This window comes from Sciurus carolinensis, unplaced genomic scaffold (genome assembly GCF_902686445.1).
Source record: "Sciurus carolinensis unplaced genomic scaffold, mSciCar1.2, whole genome shotgun sequence".
In the NCBI taxonomy this organism is placed as follows: domain Eukaryota; kingdom Metazoa; phylum Chordata; class Mammalia; order Rodentia; family Sciuridae; genus Sciurus; species Sciurus carolinensis.
This window is the reverse complement of record NW_025920183.1, coordinates 850,464-865,246: the sequence shown is the minus strand read 5'-3', so window position 1 is coordinate 865,246 and position 14,783 is coordinate 850,464. Positions and strand designations below refer to the sequence as shown.

General features: G+C 45.6%; 1 pseudogene; it reads right to left on the bottom strand.

Annotated features, from left to right (window-relative positions):
• Positions 1-2,034: 2,034 nt before the first annotated feature.
• On the bottom strand, positions 2,035-5,276 carry LOC124974848 (alpha-1,6-mannosylglycoprotein 6-beta-N-acetylglucosaminyltransferase B-like; annotated as a pseudogene).
• Between the last annotated feature and the right edge of the window lie 9,507 nt (positions 5,277-14,783).

The window sequence follows — 14,783 nt, the reverse complement described above, 5'->3', positions numbered from 1 at the left end:
GGCCAACAGGTTGGACAGCCAGTCGACAAAGTCACAGTGTAAACCAGTTTTGCATATTCTCATAAAATTGAATTTGCACACTCCCCAAACCCCAGAAACTGTGCATCTAAATCTAGGCCCCAGAGAAACTGAATCAGTAGAACGATGTGTCTCTGAGCTGTATTCAGTTGAAGGATTTGTCCCTGGATGGTTCTGCTAAAACACACTGTGAGTTCAGCACCAGCGCTTAGGCAGTTGCCAGCCTGGGGAAGAGTTCTTCTACTGACCTGAGAAACACTTACGCAGGTACCCCAAGTGACATGGACCTGAATGTCCACCACAGCACACACTATTCAAACCAATTTGGGTTTATTTTTAGTTTGGTACTGGAGATTGAGCCCAAGGATGCTCAGCCACTGAGTCATATCCCCAGACCTTTTTATTTTTTTTATTTTTGAGACAGGGCCTCACTAAGGTTGGCCTTGAACTTGTAATCCTCCTGCCTCAGCCTCCAGAGTTGCTGGAATTATATGTGTGGACCCCTATGCCTGGCTCAAACCAACTAAATTTTTTTTTAGATGTAGATGAACACAATACCTTTATTTTATTTATTTATATTTATGTGGTTCTGAGGATCAAACCCAGTGCCTCACACATGCTAGGCAAGTGCTCTACCAATGAGCCACAGTCCCAGCTCTCAAACCAATTTTTAAAGCAAGAATAAAATGTTTGCAGACAGAAAACACTGATAAATAATGATGACACATTCATGCAGTAGAATATTCTACAGAGTGGAAATGAGTGGAAGATGGCCACGTGTGGTAGGGATGAGTCTGAAGCCACAATGGAGGAGAGATGAGGTCTTGGGGTCAGGGACAGTGGACACCATGGTCACCATCATCACAAAGCTGAAGACCAGACCCAAACCAGACCACATGTCATTTACAGACACACTCATATGGGAAAAATTCATTTTGGAAGAAAAAAAAAGCAAAGTATGATCACAAAATTCAGGCCATGGGTTTCCTCTGGGGGAGGCAGAGAAATGCAGCCTCATGATCCTCTCCACCTCATGGTGGGCAGTGATACTATGGGAGGTCAGCCTGTTCCTGGTATCATCACAGAGTTTCCACATACTTTCATCTGTACCAAATATCACATGATAAATATAAAAGATAAGGGGAGGAAATCATGTGTATTTTTCTACCCCGACAGTGCAGTGCACCCAATCTCCACCCACCGCCCTTTCTCCCACACTCACAACCCTTTGCTCGACCTCTCCCAAGCACCAGGAGCCTCCACCTCTGACAGATGTCAGGAGTGGAACCCTGGAGAACCAGCAGAGGAGAAAGAGTGGACATCACCCGCCCACCCCACCATCCTCCAGGTCCTATGGCCCCAGCCTCCACAGTAGGCCCAGGAAGGAATCTGGTTCCAGAGTAGAAACACCCAAGGGTGTGCCCAAACCACCATGGTAGCAGGCATCAGGGACCCCATCTTCAAGATGTGCCTCAGTTCCTCAAGTCAATTTTTTCTGGGGGGGTACTGGAATTGAACTCAGGGGTACTTGGCCACTGGGTCACATCCCCAACCCTATTTTATTTAGAGACAGGGTCTCACTGAGTTGCTTAGTGCCTCGCTTTTGCTGAGGCTGGCTTTGAACTCACAATCCTCCTGACTCAGCCTCTGGAGCCGCTGGGATTACAGGGTGCACCACTATGCCCGGCCCTCAAGCCAATTTTGTCAGCCCCTAAATGCAAACTCTGTCCCCCAACACAGGCTCAGAGATGGAGACCAGGATACCATTAGAACTGTACTGTGCAAACACACTTTCTGGGTGTGTCCCAAACGTGATTGAGTGTCAGCATGGAGGGGAAGCAGTAGGCAGATGGAGCGGATCAGTGGGGACCTGGGTATGTCAGTACCTGACAGAAAGTCAGGAAGCCTCCCAGGATCCATGGGCCATGGGACCTGCAGTGGAGCAGGGGCTTCTGGGATGTTCTCCTTCATCCCTTCCCGCCCCATCACAGTGTACTGGCTGTCCCCAGCACTCACCTCTGCATCTCCTTCAGGGAGATGGTGACCCACAGGCTATGGCCCAGGATGTAGAGAGCAGCCAGGATGTCCGCTCACTGCACTATCTTCCCTAGAGGCCCGCCCTTCAGCACCCGCGGGCTGAAATTGTCCCTGGACTCTGTCAGGAAGCCAATGTGAACGAGAATCTGGGACAATGAGAGGGGTGGGGTTGTCATGGAAGAGCAGTAGACCTCTGACCCTCCCACCCCAAGTCACCTGCTGGGAGACCAGTGGCAGCAGACCCTGTCTCTAGGTTGGGCCTGGGCGGTCACTTTTGGATGCCAAGGTATCCACACCAGGTATCGTGATGCAAGGAGTTACGTTCCAGGTGGACAACAGTTAACATAGACCAGAGAGTTTATGAAATTAGAGGGACTCAGAGAAACATCCAGGGTGAGACAGAGTCATGTAATTCTCTAGTGTATGCATGGATGGACAGATGGGTGGACGGGAAGATGAATGGATGGACCCACAAGTCTTCCCCAAATAGACTGTTACTCTGAAAATTCTAGGTGGAAGCCATGACTTCTCTGCCTGATCCGAATGAGTTGTCTACAGAGCACAAAGCACTCATCAGGGCCTTGTCCCCAGCTCTGCAAAGGGCAAAGGGCTTCACCTGCACCACCCTGACCTGGCCATCCCCACCTCTCTCCCTCTGGATCATATGCAAAGAACTCCAGTGCCACTGGCTTGAGGGCCAGCTCTATGCCTGCTCAGAAGCTGATGCTCTGAGAGCATCACCCAAGCTCTCAGGGCTCTGTTCCCTGAGAGAATTACACACCTGCTTCTGGTCCCTCCAGATGCCCCCCAGCTTCTGTGCCAGGTGCTGGACAGCCGTGGCTCACTGGGCAGTGAGCTGCTTGGTCCACTTCTTCATGAAGATCGGGGACTCCTTCCCACTGCCAATCAGCTCCAGGAGGTGAGATAAGTTGCTCCGGAACACTGCATAGAGGTGAGTCCCGACCTCAACTCTCCCAGCCCCCACCTGCGGCCAGGACCCCCATCCCCTGCCACACTGGGGACAGGGATGCCTCTCACAATATGTATTAACCCCTTAACCCTAAGCCTAAGCAAGATTCATCATCTGTTAGTGCAATCACGTAAGGATGGTCAGGAGACTGAGGTACAAAAAAGTGCCTGGCATGCAGAAAGCCTCAGTAAGTGACAGTTATTATTGGTATTATTCTAGTCCCTTGAGAGGGCATCTGCAGAGACCCAGCCCACCTCTGAAGGCAGGCTTTGCTGAGCAGAACCCCAGGTTGTGGAGGGACACTGTCCCGCTGACCTCCCATCTGTTCACCTCCTGCAGAGCCCACGGCCCCCTTCTACCTGGGCAGGGCTGAGGTCTCTCCCACTATCACAGAGAATGTCCAGCCTGAGGAGGACGTCCCACCCCCTCCAAGCCTACCTGGACTCTGGGAAGGGGTCTGGGGGACGTTTGCACAGCTCTCTGGTTCCTCCAGGGCAGTGGCGGACAGAATCACTCGACCTCACTGAGGTAGCTAAGGAAGGAGCGCTTGGTGCTGTCCACCCTGAAGAAGGGTGTAGCAGGGGTCAGAGGTCTAGTGGGCACACATCCACTGCAGAGAGGGCAAAGTCTGATCAGGTGGCCAGCACCAACCCTGACCCCTGCAGGCTCCCTTGCATGCACATCTCCAAGGACCCCAAGGTCTGCCAGGACAGGGTGCATGCAGTGTGTCCTGCCCTAGAGACACAGCAAGGAAGGGCAGAGACGTGGTCAGCTGTCCTGGCCACCAAGGACTCCAGAGAAGGCAGGGTCATGTTCTCCCAGGCCCAGGCAGAGGAGGACCCTGGGAGAACAGGCCAGGTCAGGACACACAGGGGCCAAGTTCTGGGCAAAGAGCCCGGAGGGGCAGCAGTGCAGCCAGGCCTCGTCCTTCATGCCTCAGTCCTTGTTGTGGGGCAGCCTCCAACTGGGGCTTGGCTAGGTCCAGGGAAGGACCACCAGAGTGGTCCTAAAGGAGGGGGTTTCCAGCACCACAGCTCGCTCCTCAGAGCAGCGAGGAGCTTTACAGCTGTACACTGGCTCTCCGCATGGACAGACGCACAGCCAGAGGCAGCCCTGGAATGGGTTCGGAGGCACCCTCAGTCCAGCTGTGGACCAGGCCAGGAGGAAATGGAGACAAAGCACCAAGGCCTGCTCCTTCTCTGAGCTGTCAGGAATCAGGCTGCTGATGGCACACATTTCATAGCTCATTTACCAGAAGAAAGTGCTGAGCCCCTGGGGGAGATGTCCAGGGGAGTGTGGGTTGGTGGCCACGCAGAGCACCCAGCAGAGACATCTCCCTGAGGTCAGTTTCAGCCAGCTGCACCTGGGCCAGAAGCCACAGGCTGGGCAGAGAGGCCCTTGCCAGTGAATAGCCCCACAGGGTCAGACTCCCAGGCTGCCACCTCCCTGGTCATGCTTCACCCCAGCCAGGTCTCACCTCCCTTTCCTGCACACTCAGGGAACTTGGGGTCACTGGGCACCTCACATTGGTCCCAGGGACCTTCAGACACTGTAGGGAGAGGTCATCATGCTGAGGACAAGGGTCCAAGGAAGAGCCAGGGTAGAGACGGGAGGGACAGGATGAACTCTGGTGAGTCAGGGCAGCAGTGGCCCACCCCCTCTGCCTGCCGGCATTTCCTCACTAGCTGAATGGCCTGACCCAGGGGTCCCCAGATCTGAGTTGCCCTCCTCCACCCCCAGCCTTCTAGAAGAGGAGGTCAGAGTCCGCGAAGAGCTGGCGGGAGCAGCAAAAGACTTCAGGCTCCCACAAGCACAACCCTACCCTCTCTGAGAATGGCAGAGATAGGCCTGCGGCCCCTGCTGCTCCCATGGAGGGGAATGGAGGGGGTCTGGGCCCCTTCCCCAGATGGCCACACTCTTGGAGCCCAGAGGCCAGGACTCCAGGGGCCTCCTCTGTCCTTAGCCCCCTCAGGCATGTCAGGGTGGGGTGAATCCTCGGTCACCTTGCTGAGAGCCTGGAGCAGGACCTCAAGAACCAGGTGAGCTGTGGTGGAAGGAGTCAGGCCTCCCCAAGATACCCCCACCTGGCGCAGCAGCCTCAGGGTACACAGTGCTCAACCCTCTGCTGGCACCCACCCTTGATGTGCAGGAGAAGGCTGTGGCAAAGGATTTGGTCCTCCTGCACAGCGATGTCGGGGACATTCTGGGCGATGGCCTGGATCCACTCCCTGAGGCCAGTGCCAGGGGGCATCCTGGGTAGGGACGAGTCAGGGTGAGCTGCGGAACCTGCTTGAGTGAACTTCCTGGGGCCTGGGCCAGTCAGCAAAGGCAAAAGAGTGGGCTCTCAGGTGCCTAAACCCTGCCTCAGCCAGGACCAGAGCCAAGAGAGCCAAAGCCAGGTGGCATGGAGCTGCGCTGGCCCCCACAATGCAGTGGCCTGCAGGTGCCTGGCCGGTCTGCATGTGCACTGCATGTGCTCCAGGGGCCGTGCCTGGGCCTGAAGTGACAACGGAGTTCCCACCAAGAGCGAGAACAGAAGCGTCCAGCATGCCCCAGGTGACGCAGGCCCAGCCAGCTGCCCGAAGTCTGTTTCTCTCTTTCCTGCTTCGCCCCAAAATAAGTCCCACCTGCAGCAGCCCAGGGACTTGCGAACTGCCAGGACTCTAGTAAATCATCCCTGACTTCTGAGAGTGAATCCCAGGGACCTTAACGGAGTTGACTACTGCTGCCAATGCCACACCCTCTGCCTCACCTCTCTGCTGGTGTTGCTTTTATTTAAAGAGATTTTACTTCCTTATCTTGATTGCTGCCCAGCCCTGGGAGCATTATGAGACATTACTGCAGTATTTATCTCATGGAAAACCCTCCTGCTGAGTTGAGCCCAGCAGAGGGCTGATCTTCTAGGCAAGGACAGCCCTGGGGCTGTTCTCCAGGAAGCTCTCTCCTCTACACATCAGGTCCATGACCTCAGAGTCTCACATCACCATCGGGCTCTGCCAGGTCACACCTGCAGTTTAAGCTCCATTTGTCCCTAGCCAAGGTCCTGAGTCTTCATGGCCACACCTAACGGGAGCCCATGGAGAATTTTTTTGACCTGGTCCCTGATTGGGTCTGCAAAGCCTGCCTCACTGTTCTCTTCTGAGCGGGGTGACCTGTCCACCAGAGAAGGCACAACAGGGACCCTTGATGGCCAGTTGACCTCTCGGGTCACCTGTCCCCTCACCTCCACCTTCCATAGGAATAGAAGGGGCAATGGCACCATCAAGAGAGGGGGCTGGTGGGGACAAGGCTAAGGAGGAGGAAGGGAGGACAGGGAAGGAGCTCCACAGACACTCATGCACACGCACACACACAATCCAGTCCCTCTCCCACTTCATTTTGGTGCCCAAATGCCAGCTTCAGCGACAAACAAAAATCCCCAGTGGAAAATGGCACCACTTTGGGGTCACTTTGTGAATCAGTGGCAGAGTTTGCCTGGCACATGAGGCACTGGGTTTGATCCTCAGCACCACATAAAATAAAAATAAATAAATAAATGAAATAAAGGTATTGTGTCCATAAAAAAATGGCACCACTTTTGCATTAGTTTCCTATGGCCACTGTAACAAAGTTCCACCAACACACTGGCGTGGAACAACCTGGCACAAGGCATTACTGGAGGCATACATTATGATTTCCGGATCTTAAAATAGCTTTAATAATACAGACAAAGTTTTATAAAGTTCTGGACAGTGTTTTCAGAGAATAGATTTTCCTTGATATGATTTTTAACTTATTCTCTAAAAGGAAATATTTTTTCTACAATAACAAAGGAGGTTAAAATCTCAGACTTTCAGCCAAATATAGCTATACCCACCCATTTACCTATATTTTTTAATTCTTTTGTGTTACATCAGAGGTGAGTAGTTGTAGACTTCCTCCTGTATGGGAATCTTAAAGTATATATCACTGGTCACAGAAACAATGTTCTCATTCCTCCATTAGTGCAGTAGAAATGTTCTACCTTAGATGTAGATGAATATTTCAGTGGGGAATTTTGCTAATTGAAGGACATTCATGAAACTAGGGAAGTCATTGTAGGAACTGAATAGAATATTTAATCTTTCCTGTTTGTACAGGATTGGATGGTTTTCCCAAAGATTCAAGCCTACCTGGAACTTGTGAATTTGGCTTTATTTAGAAACAGAGTGTTTGCTCATAAGCAAGTAAAGATATAATCATCCTGAAACAGGGAAGTCACTAATATTTCTTTCAATAAAATTTTAACTTTAATCATAAATATTAATGATTTGATAAGTAGTTTATTGCAGTACTAATTCAAGGGTGAAATTTTCAGTGTAGAAAAGAACAGAATTCATTATTTTCTACAAAAATTCAATTTAAGGAAACAAAAAAGAATGCACAGTTTGCTTTTGGAAAACTGAATTACCTTGGAAAGTAAAATGCTATTACTGATGAAACAGCATCCAATAGAAGAAAGCAAATGAGTACATATTTTGAAATCTGACTTGCAACTGCATGAGTGAGAGATAATTTTGATTCCATTAATATCTGTAATTCTTAGAAATTGTGTGTGTATTGTGCAAATTTAAGTGAGACAAGCAATATTGGTTAATGTAATGTGGAACACCTTCTATAAATGATTTTTCTCATTTTTATTCACATTTTTAACAGATCATATTCAGGCAGTAGGCCTGCATTTAGCAGAAAGCTTTAAGTGCAAAGATAAATGATTAAAAGTAATACCTAGGCCGCTGCTGCAGAGGTCTCCACATATTTTTGTGCATTAGTTGTTGAAATGGTGATCTATTTGCATGGTGTTTTGCAGTTCTGCTGTATATTCTTCTATTGTTTTTTTCTCTTTATATGTATTCTTCCACTTACTTGTATGTCTACCAAGATTCCCTTTTTATCTTTTCTTCACCTAACAGTCAATCTATGTTGGTTCCTCTTCCATTCTTCCCAGGGATTTTTGCTTCTGGCTTCTCTCTTTCTCCCTCATGAACACCATGTCCTGGACTGTTTCTGTTTTCTCCTAACCCAATATTTGAGATTGTAAATCTGTTTGGCAAATTTTCTGTTTTTATTGTGGACAGTGATTGAACTCATCAATTCTGTTTATAGCAAGAGGGAAGTGGAGGCCTTGCTGGGAGCTATGAGATTTGAGGCTGTACATTATTTGCACTGGGTGTTGTTGATATTGGTCTCACTCTTAAAGGTGGGATACTGAAAATCTTCAGTGACAATATAGGTCTACTGAGTAGAACCTGTATTGCCTCATATCCATACAACTTGATGGGAAAACACAGAAGAAACATGAAAAAAACAAGAGTACAAAATACCACAAACAAACCAAATGCCCCAATAAGAGAAGTCACTGACAACACAATAGAAGAAATGTCCAAGAAAAAGTTTAGAATGTACATAGTTAATCTGATCTGTGAAGTAAAGAGTGCTATAAAGAGGGAAATCAAAGAGAAAATACAGGAAGTGAGAGATCACTTCAATAAAGAGTTAGAGATTATGAAAAAAACATGCAGGGATTCTAGAAATGAAGGAATTAAAAAATCAAATTACAAATTCTGTGGAATTTGTAATTTAGATTAGACTATTTGGAAGACAACTTTAGATGATGAAGTCAAAATATATAATACTGAAATTACAGTTGACCATGGAGAGAAGTTGGTAAGAATCCATGAACAAAACTTCCAAGAATTATGGGATAACATAAAAAGACCAAATTTAAGAGTTTTTGGAATAAAAGAAGGAGCAGAGGTACAAACCAAAGGAATGCACAATCTTTTCAATGACAAAATATCAGAAAAATTTCCAGACCTAAACAATGAAATGAAAAATCAAATACAGGAGGCTTCCAGGACACCAAATATACAAAACTACATCAGACCCACATCAAGACACATTATAATGAAAGTGACTATAATATGGCATAAGGATAAAATCTTAAAGGCTGTGAAAGAAAAACAGCAGTTTATGTATACAGGAAAACCAATTTGGATATCACCTGATTACTCAACCTAGACCCTCTAAGTGAGGAGGTCATGGAACAACATATTTCAAACTCTGAAATAAAATTGTTGCCAACCAAGGATTGTATGTCCAGTAAAATGAATTTTAAGATTTGAAGATGAAATAAAAACCTTCCATGATGAACAAGTTAAAATATTTACAGTGAGAAAACCTATACTATAGAATATTCTTAATAAATATTCCATAAGGATGAAGTAAAAAAAAAAAGTGAAAAGCAGCAAATGGAGGAACTACCCTAAAGGAATAGTGAAAAAATAGTCTAAATCAAATTAAAAGCCAGAAATAAACCAAAATGACTAGGAATACAAGACATATCTCCGTAATAACCTTGAATATTAAAGGTCTAAGTTGATCAATCAAAAGGCAAAGAATTGTAGATCAGATTAAAAGGAAGACCCAAAAATATGCTGTCTTTAAGAGACTCACCTCATAGGCAACGACATCCAGAGACTGAAGGTGAAAGGATGGGAAAAATCATATCACTCAAATGAATTGCACAAACAAGCAGGGGTTTCTTTCCTCATATCAGATAAAGTGGACTTCAAGCCAAAGTTAATCAGAAGGGACAAAGAAGGTCATTTCATTCTATAGAAGGGAATTAATTATACAGCAACAATGCATATTGATTGTAAATACTTATGCCCCAAACAATGGAGCATCTACATATGTCAAACAAATCCTTCTCAATTACAAGAATGAAATAGATCACAGCACAGAAATACTGGTGATTTTAACACACCTATCTCATTACTAGATAGATCTTATCAACAAATCTAAATAAAGAAACTGTAGAAATAAATAATACAATCACTAATTTAGACTTCACAGACATACATTCAATATTTCATCCATTGGCTAGCAAATAAGCATTTTCTCAGTGGCACATGGATCGTTCTCTAAAATAGACCATATCTTATGCCACAAAGCAACCCTTAGTAAATACAAAAAAATGGAGGTAATACCCTGAATTCCATCAAATCACAAAGGACTGTAATTAGAAATCAATGATAAATTAAAAAATAGAAGCTACTCTAAAATATGTATACTAAATAATACACTATTGAAAGACAAAGGGATAGTAGAAGAAATCAAGGATGAAATGAAAAAATACTTAGAGGTAAATCAGAAGAAACTGTTATGAAAATTTATGCTCTAATAAAATAGAAAATATTGAAGACTTTTACAAATTTGTAGAGATACATGGCCTACCTGAGCTAAATCAGGAAGTCATTCAGGATTCAAATAGAACAATTTCAAGCAATTAAATAGAAAACACCATTAAAAGCCTACCAATTAAGAAAAGGGCAGGACTGACTGATTCTCAGCTAAATTACACAAGACCTTCAAAAAAGAATTAACACCAAAACTCCTCAAATTATTCCATCAAATATAAAAGGAGAAAACGCTTCCGAACCCATTCTATGAGGCTAGTATTACCCTGATACAAAAACCAGACAAAGACTTACCAAGGAAAGAAAACTTCAAACCAATAATTCTGATGAACATGAATGCAAAATTTCTCAATAAAATTCTGGCAATTCACATACAAAAACATATTAAATATTTAGTGCACCATGATCAAGTGGGGTTCATCATAGGGATGCAAGGTTGGTTCAATATATGGAAATCAGTAAATGCAATTCACCCCATCAACAGATTTAAAAACAAGAATCATATGATCATCTCAGTAGATGCAGAAAAAGCATTTGACAAAATATACCACCATTCATGTTCAAAACACCAGAAAAACTAGGGATATAAGGAACATTTCTCAACATCATAAAGTTATACATGCTAAATGTAATGTCAATATAATTCTAAACTGAGAAAATTTAAAGCATTCCCTCTAAAAATTGAATTATGAGAAAGATGTGCTCTTTTACCACTTTTATTCAACATTGTTCTTGAAACTCTAGCCAGAGCAATTAGAAGAAATTAAAATTATACAATTAGGTAAATAAGAACAAATTATCACCATTTGTCATTCATATAACTGAATATTTGGAAGATCCATAATATTCCACCAAAAATATTCTAGAACTAATGAATGAATTCAGCAAAGGGCAGGATATAAAATCAATACCCATAAATCAAGCACATTCTTATACATCAGTATTAAGTCACACAAAGAGCAATAAAGAACACTACTCCATTCACAATCACATCAAAAAATAAAATACTTGGGAATAAATCTAACAAAGAGGTCAATGACCTCTACAATGAAAGCTATGGAACACTAAAGAAAGAAATTGAAGACCTTAGAAGATGGAAATACCTCCCATGCTCCTGGATAGGCAGAATTAATATTGTCAAAATTGCCACACTACCAAAAGTGTTATACGAATTTAATACAATTCCTATTAATATCCCAATGATATTCTTCATAGAACTAGAAAAGCAAACATGAAATTCTTTTGGAAAAATAAGGGGCGGAAGGAAAAATTAACAGAATGAATCAAACATCATTACCCTATGTAAATGTATGATTATTCAAATGGTATGCTGTTACTCCATGTACAAACAGAAACAACATGTATCCCGTTTGTTTACAATAAAAATAAATTAAAATTAAAAAAATATATGAAGAACTCTTAAAACTCAAAAATAAGAAAATGAACAATCTGGTTTAAAAATGGGCAAAAGACCCAAACAGACACCTCATCAAAGAAAATATGCAAATGGAAACATGAAAAGATGCTCAACATCATATGTCTGCAAGAAGTTGCAAATTAATACAACATGATAACATTACACACCTTTCAGAATTCCCCAAATCCAAAACATAGATGGCAGCAAGTTCTGGTAAAGATGTGGAGCAACAAGAATGTTGATTTTTTGCTGGTGGGAATGCAAAATGGTACAGCCACTCTGGAGGACAGTTTGGCAGTTTCTTGTAAAAAATAAACACATTCTTACCATGCAATCCAGCAACATGCTCTTTTTCGTTTACCCAAAGGAGTTGAACACTCAAGTCCACACAAACAACACCTGCACACCAACATTTCAGCAGCTTCATTCAGAATTGCCAAAGCTTAGAAGTGAGCAAAATGTCCTTCAGAAAGTAGCTGGATAAACAGACTGTGGTGCAACCAGATAACGGAATAGGATTGTCTAAAAAGATGAACCATCACGTCTTGAAAAGACATGGAGGAATCTTAGATGCAAATCCAGAAGTGAAAGAATCCAACCCGAAAAGGCTACACAGTGTAGGATTCCAACTCCATGACATTCTAGAAAAGGAAAAAACTATAGGCTAGTAATAAGATCAGAGGTTGTCAAGGGTCGGGGAAGTGAGGAAAGAATAGGCAGATCACAGCACATTCTTAGAGCAGTGAAGCTACTGGGTATGGTATCTAATGGTGGCTGCATGTCACTGTGCATTTTCAAAATGCGTGCAATGTGCAATACCAAGAGTGAACCTGTCGTGAACTCCGGGCTTCAGTGATTATGATGTGTCACTGCAGGTTCTTCAGCTGTAAGAAATATACCCCTCTGTTTGAAGATGCTGACAGTGGGGAGGCTTTGCATGTGGAGGGGTCGGGAAACATCTGAACCTTCTGCTCCATGTTGCTATGAACCTAAAACTTCTCTTAAAAAAACAAGTTTACTTTGAAGAGAACAACTTCCACCATGGCTATCTTAAAGCTATCGACGTGACATCACAGAACTCAAAGCTGGGAAGAGACTGCACAACTGGCTCTCGGGAGCAGATGGGAGCCTGGACACGATGTCCTGGACGCGGGGATGCAGGGAAGCCTTGGGGCTCTCCAGGGAGGAGCCTCATCAGACTTGCTGGAAGCTGGCTGTGCAGCTGCCCGTGGAGGAGTCAGAGCTTTGATTTATTCAGAAGGAGAGACATTTGTTTCCTTTGTGTCCTTTACCTTTAATACGAAGACTTGTCTAGACATGCTACTGTGTAGCCACTCAGACTGGTAGAAAGTGAGTGAGCCTCAGTGAGAAATGGAGGCTGAACCAAAAGCAACTTCAACAATGAGGGGTTTGTGATCTCCCAGAATGAGGTGTCCGGACGTGGGGTAGCTCCCAGCTTGCTTGACTCGGTAGCTCAGCAATGCCATCCTTCAGCATCAGTGGTGCCCCTTCAGTGGCTTCTGCAGTGCTGAATGTCACATGCAGACATGGTCATGTCTAATGAAGAGGCACATTCACTCCCAACCTCAATTAGCGAGCAAAACCTGTCCTAGAAGCCCTTCAGTGTTCACTCCCCAGACCCCACTGCAAGGTTGGATCACCTACCATTCCTAAGCCATCTCCTAGAGAAGGAGCATGACATGATTGACTCAGACCAGGGGGCAGGACCTTGCAGGAGAGCAGGAGCCAGGAGACAGGCAGGACTGTGCCCACTGGAGAAGCAGGCTTGGGTGGGGAAGGGGCGGGAATGGCTGACGGAACCCAGTGTAGGGAGAATATTAGAAGAAGAGCCACTTATTTTATGAACTGGTTGCTTCATAAACATTTCTTGAGATAATTAAGAAATAAGAAGGCTGTATGAGGAAGCTCCCTGCCCCCAAATGGAAATGCCTATGTGGTCACACTTGGACATAGCAGCCCCCTGCATCAACCTTCCTCTATTGATTCCCACATCCACACCAGCAAGTCAATGGAACAAGTTCTGTGCTGTTCAAAGGAACTAGCACTGTACACAGGGAAGCCATATGTCTGCTATGGGGATGAAGGTACCAGCCAGCCCTGAGGGCTACATAGTCCCAGCAACTCACTGATCCTGGCATGAGAATACCACCACCTTCCCAGGTACACCCAGGTAGGGCTCTGTGTGAGGTCATGTATGGCAAACCCATCTCTACACATCTGAATTCCCAGAGAGGCTGCACATGGTGTCTCGCTACTCAGGCTCTGACCTGGTTATGGGGAGTTGCTAGGTAATTGCTTCCCATGCTGGAGGAGACTTATTTACCATGGCAAGCCCACATGGGTGGGGGTGCAGAGGAAAGGAGCCCTGGTGGAGGGGGTGCAGCAGCCTGGACTCTTTCTCACTCTCTTGAGCTCCTGGACCTCAGAGAAGTGTTTTAACCCCTCCAGGACTCAGTTTTCCCATCAGTAAAATGAAGGAGGGGCTGGGTCTCTTCTTGCTCTAAACCTCTGAGGCCTGCAGATGACATCACTAAATGAGCACTGATTCTCAGACCCCTCCCAGGCAAGGAATAACCCCGGATGGTGCAAAGAGGAATGGATGAAGTTTCTTTCTTTTTCAGTGAATAGGGGGATTAGCCAGCCCATGTCACAAGCTCCTGGGCTCCCTAGGCCTTCTTCTGAACCTAGACCTCCTAAGGTCCCTAAAATGACCAGCTTGCTACAGTGTGCTGTCCTACCAGGAAGGGCCTACCAGCTCTAGATCTCTGCTGGCCCCTCTGCCCCAGCTGGAGCCAAGGCAAAGCCTTTCCTAGTCACTGGAGTGGACCTTGACTTCTGTGGTGTGGGCATCTACACAAGTTCTTGGGACCACTTGACCCTGGCTTCATTCTGAGACCAGACTCCACCCTCATCCCTCATTCCTGCAATGAAGTCCTGCCTGGCCAGACACTGGATCCTCCTCGTTTCCCTGCCTCACTCGTGCCAATCCGGTGCAGGAACCAGGTGGTGTCTCTCAACACTGGCTGCCATCCTGCCTGTCCACGCACCTGAAACTCCATATTCTGGGGGCTGTTCCCCTTCCCATGTGGGCCTCCCTGCT